At 40.4% G+C, this 10,122-nt stretch overlaps 1 long non-coding RNA gene across 1 annotated transcript; it reads left to right on the top strand.

The window, feature by feature from the left end:
- Window positions 1-7,286: 7,286 nt before the first annotated feature.
- Window positions 7,287-9,648, top strand: LOC115154858 (uncharacterized). The gene is made up of 2 exons (XR_003867956.1): window positions 7,287-8,956; window positions 9,407-9,648. It is a non-coding gene; the product is annotated as an uncharacterized LOC115154858 (long non-coding RNA).
- The last annotated feature ends 474 nt before the right edge of the window (window positions 9,649-10,122 follow it).

The raw sequence follows: 10,122 nt of genomic DNA, 5'->3' as shown, positions 1-10,122 counted from the left end.
CTAACTTCCCTGAAAAGTTGCATATCACGGGGGCTATTCGATGTTAATGCAGAACGCCACAGGATGTTTTTGTGCTGGTCAAGGGCAGTCAGGTCTGGAGAGAACCAAGGGCTATATCTGTTCCTGGCTCAATTATTTTTTTTAATGGGGCGTGCTTATTTAAGATGGTGAGGAAGGCACTTTTAAAGAATGACCAGGCATCCTCTACTGACGGGATGAGGTCAATATCCTTCCAGGATACCTTGGCCAGGTCGACTGTATGTGTGTCTATTATAAAACAGCTATTTAACAACCTGCACCTGTCTTGATGTTCCCCAGAACCAAAGCCAATTGAATGTAGCCTACCTTATTTTGGGTACATACTTCGAAAACATTTGAGTGCTAGGCACCTGCAATTTTTGTGCATCTAACTTTCACACTCCTCATTACTCATGATTCATTCAGGGCTATCCGTAATCATGGTGGCATCCACATTAATGTAGAAGTGCTTATAAACATATTATATTCTTATTTACAATAAAAGTGACTCCAAAATGACACAAAAGATTCTTTACCATTCATTTCTACTGGGTACAAAATAATCTGAAACACAACCAAAACACACAGCAAATGCATCCAACAAGTTTGTAGAGTCACTAGTGTGCTAGGATTGTGTGCTAGGAATATTGTTTGCTAGGAATATTGTGTGCTCGGAATATTGGACCAAATACTAAACCTTTGACTACTTTAATACACATAGAGTACCGGTCAAAAGTTTGGACACCTACTCATTCAAGGATTTTTCTTTATTTTTTTACTATTTTCTACAGTGTAGAATAATAGTGAAGACATCAAAACTATGAAATAACACATGGAATCATGTTGTAACCAAAAAAAGTGTTCATTTTGTAACCAAAAATTCTTCAAAGTAGCCACCCTTTTCCTTGATAACAGCTTTGCACACTTTTCTGTAGAAAATAGTAAAAATAAAGAAAAACCCTTCAATGAGTAGGTGTGTCCAAACATTTTTGAGTTTGAAATTCACTGCTGGAGTGAGGGATGTTACAGATAATTGTACTGTATGTGTGATGTAGAGAGATGAGGTAGTCATAAAACAATCATGTTAAACACTATTATTTTACATGGAGTGAGTCGATGTAACTTATTATGTGACTTGTTAAGCACATTTTTATTTCTAAACTTAGGCTTGCCATCACAAAGGGTTGAATACTTATTGACAAGACATATCAGGGTTCCATTTGTTAAAAAAAAGGAATAAAAACCAAAAATTCCACTTTGACATTATGGAATATCGTGTGTAGTAGGCCAGTGACCAAAAAAATCTCCATTTAATCAATTTTAAATTCAGGCTGTAACACAACAAAATGTGGAAAAAGTCAAGGGGGATTAATATTTTCTGAAGGCACTGTATGTGAAGAAGTATAGTATCACACATTCCCCTTCCAAAATGAACAGCATGACACCATGAGTCAGTTCTAATTCTTTCCCTCTACTTTGTACTTCGAGTGAAACCCCTGTTGCAAATCAAGCTTGTCTAGAGCCTTGTTTACATCTTGCCCTAACGTGAGTTTCGTGATCTGATAAATATGAATTGTGTTATTTTGGAGTCACTTATATTCGACATAAGAATATAATATGTTAATGTGAATGCTACCATGATTGCAGATATTCCTGAATGAATCGTGAATAATAATGACTGAGAAAAGTTACGCAGGGTCAAATTCAAAATCCTTCTTGAAAAATGGCCCCCGGAGAAGAAGGCAGACGTTTTACTTGCCCCCAACCGATTGTTCTGTTGTTTGTTTATTTGCGTTGTTTGTAACTTATATTTTTCACTTATTTTGTAAATAAGGTTGCCGCTACCGTCTCTTATGACTGAAAATAACTTCTGGACATCAGGACTGTGGTTACTCACCGCGGACTGGCAGAATCCTTTTTTTCCTTTAACGAGTCCGACGAGCCCGACGCGAACGACATACTGCTTTCTCGGGAACAGGCCCAGATCCCCGTGATTTGCGTGAAGAGGAGGTGGAGAAAAAGGGGCTGGAGGGGGGGCTGCTTTCTGAGAATTCGTAGGCGATTGAATAGACCCCCACTTCCTTCCATTCTGCTAGCAAACGTGCAATCCTTGGATAATAAAATAGTTGACCTACACAGAAAATTCAACTACCAATGGGACATTCAAACCTGTAATATCTTGTGCTTCACGGAGTCATGGCTGGACGATGACACTATCAACATAGCTGGCTGGTTATACACAGCACTGGCAGGATAGAACAGTGGCGTCTGGTAAGACAAGGGGAGGCGGACTACGTATTTTTGTAAATAACAGCTGGTGCACGATATCTAAGGAGGTCTCATGCTATTGCTCGCCTGAGGTAGAGTATCTCATGATTAGCTGGAGACTACACTATCTACCTAGAGAATTTATCTTGACTTTTCGTAGCTGTTTACATATGACCACAGTCAGATGCTGGCACTAAGATAGCATTGAATGAGCTGTATTCTGCCATAAGCAAACAAGAAAACGTTCACCCAGAGGCGGCGTTCCTAGTAGCTGGGACTTTAATGCAGGGAAACTTTAATCCGTTTTACCAAAATTCTATCAACATGTAGCCAGAGGAAAAAAACTCTGGACCAACTTTACTCCATGCACAGAGACCATACAAAGCTCTCCCTCGCCCTCCATTTGGCAAATCTGACTATAATTCTATCCTCCTGATTCCTGCTTACAAGCAACAATTATAGCAGGAAGCACCAGTGACTAGATCAATAAAAAAATGGTCAGATGAAGCAAATGCTAAACTACAGGACTGTTTTGCTAGCATAGACTGGAATATGTTCCGGCATTCCTCCCATGGCATTGAGGAGTACACCACATCAGTCATTGGCTTCATCAATAAGTGCATTGATGATGTCGTCCTCACAGTGACCGTACGCACATACCCCAACCAGAAGCCATGGATTACAGGCAACATCCACACTGAGCTAAAGGCCAGAGCTACCGCTTTCAAGGAGCGGGACTATAACCCAGAAGCTTATAAGAAATCCCGCTATGCCCTCCGACGAACTATCAAACAGGCAAAGCGTCAATACAGGACTAAGATCGAATCGTACAACACCGGCTCTGACGCTTGTCAGATGTGGCAGGGCTTGCAAATCATTACAGACTACAAGGGAAGCACAGCCAAGACCTGCCCAGTGACAAGAGCCTAAGAGACAAGCTAACCTACTTCTATGCTCGCTTCGAGGCAAATAACACTGAAACATGCATGAGAGCACCAGCTGTTCCAGAAGACTGTGTGATCACGCTCTCCGCAGCCGATGTGAGTAAGACCTTTAAACAGGTCAACATTCACAAGGTCGGTAACCTGCCTAAATGACTACCAACCCGTAGCACCCACGTCTGTAGCCATGAAGTGCTTTGAAAGGCTGGTCATGGCTCACATCAACACCATTATTCCAGAAACCCTAGACTCACTCCAATTTGTATACCGCTCCAACAGATCCACAGATGATGCAATCTCTATTGCACTCCACACTGCCCTTTCCCACCTGGACAAAAGGAACACCTACAGTGCCTTGCAAAAGTTTTCACCCCCCTTGACGTTTTTCCAATTTTGTTGCATTACAACCTGTAATTTACATTTATTTTTATTTGTATTTCATGTAATGGATATACACAAAATAGTCCAAATTGGTGAAGTGAAATAAAATAAAAAACTTGTTTAAAAAAAGAAAAAATACATTAAAACGATAAACTGGTGCATGCATACAGTTGAAGTCGGAAGTTTACATACACCTTAGCCAAATACATTTAAACTCAGTTTATCACAACTCCTGACATTTAATCCTAGTAAAAATTCCCTGTCTTAGGTCAGTTAGGATCACCACTTTATTTTAAGAATGTGAAATGTCAGAATAATAGTAGAGAGAATAACTTATTTCAGCTTTTATTTCTTTCATCACATTCCCAGTGGGTCAGAAGTTTACATACACTCAATTAGTATTTGGTAGCATTGTCTTTCAATTGTTTAACTTGGGTCAAATGTTTTGGGTAGCCTTCCACAAGCTTCCCACAATGAGTTGGGTGAATTTTGCCCCATTCCTCCTAACAGAGCTGGTGTAACTGAGTCAGGTTTGTAGGCCTCTTTGCTCGCACACGCTTTTTCAGTTCTGCCCACACATTTTCTATAGGGTTGAGGTCAGAGCTTTGTGATGGCCACTCCAATACCTTGACTTTGTTGTCCTTAAGCCATTTTGCCACAACTTTGGAAGTATGCTTGGGGTCATTGTCCATTTGGAAGACTCATTTGCGACCAAGCTTTAACTTCCTGACTGATGTCTTGAAATGCTGCTTCAATATATCCACGTAATTTTCCTACCTCATGATGCCATCTATTTTGTGAAGTGCACCAGTCCCTCCTGCAGCAAAGCACCCCCACAACATGATGCTGCCAGCCCTGTGCTTCACATTTGAGATGGTGTTCTTCGGCTTGCAAGCCTCCCCCTTTTTCCTCCAAACATAACGATGGTCATTATGGTCAAACAGTTCTATTTTTAATAAATCCATTATTAAAAAATGCAAAGAATATGGCACCAAAACAAACCTGCCAAGAGAGGGCAGCCCACCAAAACTCACGGACCAGGCAAGGAGGGCATTAATCAGAGGCAACAAAGAGACCAAAGATAACCCTGAAGGAGCTGCAAAGCTCCACAGTGGAGATTGGAGTATCTGTCCAGAGGACCACTTTAAGCCATACACTCCACAGAGCTGGGCTTTACGGAAGAGTGGCCAGAAAAAAGCCATTGCTTAAAGAAAAAAATAAGCAAACACGTTTGGTGTTCGCCAAAAGGCATGTGGGAGACTCCCCAAACATATGGAAGGAGAGACTAAAATTGAGCTTTTTGGCCATCAAGGAAAACGCTATGTCTGGTGCAAACCCAACACCTCTCATCACCCCGAGAACACCATCCCCACAGTGAAGCATGGTAGTGGCAGCATCATGCTGTGGGGATGTTTTCCATTGGCAGGGACTGGGAAACTGGTCAGAATTGAAGAATGATGGATGGCGCTAAATACAGGGAAATTCTTGAGGGAAACCTGTTTCAGTCTTCCAGAGATTTGAGACTGGGATGGAGGTTCACCTTCCAGCAGGACAATGACCCTATGCATACTGCTAAAGCAACACTCGAGTGGTTTAAGGGGAAACATTTAAATGTCTTGGAATGGCCTAGTCAAAGTCCAGACCTCAATCCATTTGAGAATCTGTGGTATGACTTAAATATTGCTGTACACCAGCAGGAACCCATCCAACTTGAAGGAGCTGGAGCAGTTTTGTCTTGAAGAACAGGAAAAAAATCCCAGTGGCTAGATGTGCCAAGCTTGTGGAGATATATTCCAAGAGACTTGCATCTGTAATTGCTGCAAAAGATGGCTCTACAATGTATTGACTTTGGGGGGGTGAATAGTTTTGCATGCTCAAGTTTTCAGTTTTTTTTCTTGTTTGTTTGGATCCTGGACTTCCTGATGGGCTGCCCCCAGGTGGTAAGGGTAGGCAACAACCCATTCGCTACGCTGATCCACAATACAGGGGCCCCTCAGGGGTGTGTGCTCAGTCCCTTACTGTACTCCCTGTTCACTCATGACTGCACAGCCAGGCACGACTCCAACACCATCAATAAGTTTGCCGATGACACAACAGTGGTAGGCCTGATCAACAACAATGACAAGACAGCCTCTATAAGGGAGGAGGTCAGAGACCTGGTGGTGTGGTGCCAGGACAACAACCTCTCCCTCAACGCAATCAAGACAAAGAAGATGATTGTGGACTACAGGAAAAAGAGGACCGAGCACACCCCATTCTCATCGACGGGGCTGCACTGCAGTGGAGCAGGTTGAGAGCTTCAAGTTCCTTGATGTCCAACAAACGAACATGGTCCAAGCACACCAAGACAGTCATGAAGAGGGCATGACAAAACCTTTTCCCCGTCAGGAGACTGAAAAGATTTGGCATAGGTCCTCAGATCCTCAAAAGGTTCTACAGCTGCAGCATTGAGAGCATCCTGACTGGTTGCATCACTGCCTGGTATGGCAACTGCAAGGCACTAAAGAGGGTAGTGCGAATGGCCCAGTACATCACTGTAACCAAGCTTCCTGCCATTCAGGACCTCTATACCAGGCGGTGTCAGAGTAAGGCCATAAAAATTGTCAAAGACTCTAGTCACCCTAGTCATAGACTGTTCTCTCTGCTACCGCATGGCAAGCGGTACCAGAGCGCCAAGTCTAGGTCCAAGAGGCTTCTAAACAGCTTCTACCCCCAAGCCACAAGACTCCTGAACACCTAATCAAATGGCTACCCAGACTATTTGCATTGCCCCCCTCCCCCTCTTTTACACCGCTGCTTCTCTCTGTTGTTATCATCTATGCATAGTCACTTTAATAACTCTACCTTCATGTACATTTTACCTCAACTAACCGGTGCCCCCGCACATTGACTCTGTAACGGTACCCCCCTGTATATAGTCTCACTATTGTTATTTTACTGCTGCTCTTTAATTACTTGTTACTTTTATTTCTTATTGTTATACATATTTTTTTTAAACTGCATTGTTGGTTAGGGGCTCGTAAGTAAGCATTTCACTGTAAGGTCTACACCTGTTGTATTCGGCGCATGTGACTAATAACATTTGATTTGATTCAAAGATCATACCCTCAAGACATGCTAACCATTATCAATAACAGGGGAGGTTAGCATGTCTTTGGGTATGATCTTTGACCCTCAAACTACCCACATGATGGTTCTCTTTGGCTCTGTTGGTAGAGCATGGCGCATGCAACTTTAAAATGGAGATAGCCTCAAAGGTGCTGCCAGTGCTGTTACACACACCATAATGGCACAGATACAAAGTTGAGACCTCTATATCTCTATGGTGTCAGTTGTTTCGGTTTGGAAAATATAGACTTGTTTTTTACTTTAATACATTCCCATAGCTAGCATATGGGTAAGTATCTTTCATTTGGACATATGTACATCCCAGCAAACATATATTTGAATCCCAAAACTATACTTTACTTATTTCTTTCAATATTATGTTTGGTAGTGACACTTCTTAAAAATACATGAAGATATACCAACTTCCTCACTCCAAAATGTTTCCAGACTACTCACCATGTGGTCATGCTAGAGACGATTGTGATCCCGTCATCTATAGTGATATTTGTATGGGTGTGGCTTAAAGCACATTCATTCTACAGTATTTTAATGTGTGCTTCGGCAGTGACATAAAAAGGTGGGACAGCATTTTTGGGGGGGAAAGATGTTTAAAAATAAACAAAACTACTAATTAGATAATAATAATAATAGAACAACTTAAGATGTTCTATATAAATATCGTTAAAAACATTTAAATCTTGAATTGCTTTATTTTCAAGCGTGAAGTTCAGGAGTCAGTGTTTGGCACAGCCATCTCTCAATACAAGTAGGTGTATAAACAATTACATTGTACTATATTGATTTAGCATTATGTTTGTTATTGCCTTGGATTGAATTAGAACATATCATGATGTAAATAAATGTAATTAGTTGGGATTTTTAAAAATAGATTTTTAAGGGTGGGACTGCAATTTGCGCAACTTCTGTAGAATTACCCATGTAAGCAGGAACCTAAACTAAGGGAACAGGACTGATCTTGCAGCTGGGCTGAGAGTCAAAACAAACCAATTTATTTCCCACGTCTTACTTTCCATACTTTTGTTGCATGTGAATGCCCACGGATTGAGCCCTGCATCCCTGGAGACTGCCATCTTCCTGTGGCTGCTCATCACCCGAATTCCAAGTCGCAGTGACCTGCACAAACTCAAAGGGCAATGGTTTTTTTTTAACATTTATTTTGCAGTATGGGCAGAGCATATCTTTGCAAAGTACTTGTTAGGAACCGGATCGGGGTAACAATAAAATCTGTCCCTGGCATTGGGTCAAAGAGGGCCCCAAGGGCATGGTCTCTGGCCATGTGGACTTCATTACACAGCTGTGGTGTACTGTAACTTACCACCACTAGAACTGCTTTTCTCAAATGAAAAGCAGTGATACAATGAAATGTTCTAAATATTCTATATATGTTATTACCTAGAAAACAGTGTCTCACAACACAACAGAGTCAAAAGGTTGATTCTCAGTAGTCAGCCAGCCTCGTATTTAAGTTGTTTGTTTCAATTGGCAAAGGGAAGCAGGAAATCAATATGGTAATGGCTCACCACTTAGTTAACAGATTTCAGTCATTTTTGTGTCGTTTTTAAAAAATAATTTCAGTGTAGCTGAGATACTAAATATTACACTATATACAGATATGTATATGTACATTTAGTAAATGATTATTCAATATGTGTAAATGTTATCAGAATTTACTTAAAGGGCAATTCCACCACTTTTCAACCTGATATTCATTATCTACAGCACCATACCAGTGTGTGAAAATAGCACGTTTCTATGTTCTGTGGTTAAAAAGATAAGAAGGTCCTAAATTGATAATGGTTGACATCATTGAGTAGGATTAAAAGTAACACAGTGATTTTCAAAACACACATTTCTTGCCAGGGCGTGGGAATTGTCCTGCTCTCCATGTCACAGCCACTCAGTGTTTTGAAATTCTGTGTTATTAGATCTTTTATTTTGATGACATCGAATTGCTATTTTTTACTACTACAAAATGTACAATTGCGCCGTTTTCACATATGTCGACTCTGGTATGGCGCTGGAGAAAAATAAATGTTGATCTTGGTACAAACTAGAAATAACACCAGTGTGTTGTAAATGCAGTTAATTTTCAATTCTGTCTTATTAACCATCTATTCTATGGTATTTCAGTCTTGGTGACGGAGAGTAGAGGCTCCGCTGGTGTAGCTCATCTTGGGACAGTACTCTAGTCTTGTCGAGGTCATAGCATGAAATAAAAGGTAATGGTCTCACGCTGTATCATCATTTCAAACACATTTAAACACTTGTCATTTAGAAATAAATAATTTACGCCTTGGGGGTGTTTCTCAATCACTCCAGCAAATGTTTTGTAGCAAACTCCAAAGTCCATCAGTGGCTGTTAGAATATACACAACATATGGATTAACATTTCCCCTGGCACACTTGGTGGCTTTCAGGTAGAAATTGTGATAGATGTATTGCACATTAAACCTAGACTGAAATAAAATGTTATATGAAACAAATCTTGTTTGTGTTGTATTGTTCAGTTCACTGTTAGTAACACCCTACGGACAATAGACACTTCTTCTACCGGTATAAACATCAACGAGACTCAAAACACATATTGCTCAGACCTTAGGAATCACAAGTCCAACCTTAAACATGCTATCAACTAACTGTCATGATTGTTTTTCTTGGCCTTCCTATAGAGAAATGGGAGACGCTGTAACATCTAGAGGAATTTCCCCTATCATCTCTACCTATGTGCTATTTGGAAGAGAGAACACCAATAACTTGAATTAATATTTTCTGAATAAAACTTTATTGAACATAAATGTACCACATTCAACTGGGATATTGCAGAGGTAGAGGATTAGGAAATACGTACGTAGCACACATGAAGTGAACACTTGGAACTCAAGCCTAAGCGTGTTTAAAGTAATTAGAAAAAGTATAAAAGGTGAATACAGAATAAGGAACACAGAAATGAGGCTTTTCTTTCCAGACTAAATCCAGATGTATTGTGCAATAGCGTTACTTTGTCATGGCACAGAACTAACATGGCCCCTTTCACTAAGATTTTGAAGCCAGGAGAGTAGGGGCTCCACTGTGGTAACTCATTGCGTTACAGTGTTCTATTCTTGCTGTCTTCATATCCTGAAATTCACAAGGGGAAATAAACAGGTTAATATTCTGCTTTAATAAAATTCACAATATATATATTTGTCTTCAAAATCAACTTTTACTCAATAATGTGATGGAACAAATCCCTGCAATTACTGTCCGTTTCTGAATTAGACAAGAAAGGGTTCAACTCGTGATATTGTCCTTAATCTTTATAGGAACTAGTATATAGACAATTCTATCATTTTCTTCATGACAATTCTAACATTTTCTTCGTAAGCATACTTAGTTATAGAATTTG

This window comes from Salmo trutta, chromosome 2 (genome assembly GCF_901001165.1).
Source record: "Salmo trutta chromosome 2, fSalTru1.1, whole genome shotgun sequence".
Lineage (NCBI taxonomy): Eukaryota > Metazoa > Chordata > Actinopteri > Salmoniformes > Salmonidae > Salmo > Salmo trutta.
The sequence above is the reverse complement of the archived record's forward strand: the minus strand, read 5'-3'. Positions and strand labels throughout refer to the sequence as shown.